Source organism: Delphinapterus leucas, chromosome 14 (genome assembly GCF_059928025.1).
Source record: "Delphinapterus leucas isolate spDelLeu-1000000601 "Yukka" chromosome 14, BTC_Dleu_Yukka2, whole genome shotgun sequence".
NCBI lineage: Eukaryota > Metazoa > Chordata > Mammalia > Artiodactyla > Monodontidae > Delphinapterus > Delphinapterus leucas.
Window position 1 is genome coordinate 26,522,337 of NC_143142.1, and position 1,093 is coordinate 26,523,429.

The window sequence follows — 1,093 nt, forward strand, 5'->3', positions numbered from 1 at the left end:
GGTGTGCATTGCTTTCCTTTGGCCATGGCCTCACTTCCTTTCACAGCCTGTCCAAGGCTGCAGCCCTGGAAGCTTGATTTCTGGGGGGCAGAGCTATTGGGGGCGATGGGAGGCCGAGAGCCCACCCCCAGGCTAGAAGGGTGTCACCAGGACGCCCGCCACAGTCTGGTGACAGCTGGTTGCCCGCCCACTTGAGCATTTTCCCTGGTGAGGACCTCTTCTCTGAACTTTAGTCCAGTCCCAGGTGGCCATCTCAGCCCCAAGTAAAGCCTAGCACCTGGGGAGGGAGAGAGAGATGCCTGGGCCTGCCCACCTCCTGCATCTGAGCATGTAGCGGGGAGGGGGCGCTGCATTTCCTCCAGGTGAGTCTCCAGGGCTGTGCTCCAGCAGGTGGGACCTGTGGGCAGGCAGGGCTTCCAGCACCAACCTCACTTCTGCACAGCCCAGCCTCCATCTGAACACACCCCTCCTTTGGGGTCCTCATACCACACCCCCTGCAGACCCCTAGGCCCGGGGATGGATCTGGATGAACCCCCAGTGCTCTGTTCTCTGTTCTTTCCCGGCCACCTGGGACAGCTGGGTCTTTGTCCCCGTGCCTTGCCTAGAGCCTGCTGCCCTGGTGTCCTGCCATGGAAGAGGGGGGCAGAGGGACGGTGTGTGCTCCTTGGTGGGAGGAAGGGCATGGGGGGTGCAGGCAGCCAGCTGCTCTGGACTCCTTTGGGGGTACCCTAAAGATGGGTGTGGGGGCGAGGCAGTCACTGTGTGTGTGACTGCTGTCTTGGGGCCCAGGTACCCCTGAGGAAACGTGCCCTACTCCCTAAGCCCACGTGACACCATGCACTTACACTTCAGGTGGCAAGCCCAGGGTTGACCCTGATGGTCGCTTCCAGTGGGACAGGATGGCCACTTCTCCAGTGTCATCCTCCTGCTCCCAAGGGTGAGGTGTGGGAATGTGAGTTTGGAGTAGGAACCCAGCACTTCCTGTCTCTGCCAGCACCTTGCAGGCCAGGGCTGCAGTCCCTGCAGACCCCAGAGGTTCCTGGGAAGGAGAGCCAAAAATGTCCGCCTCCGCCCCCAAAATGTTTCCAAGGTT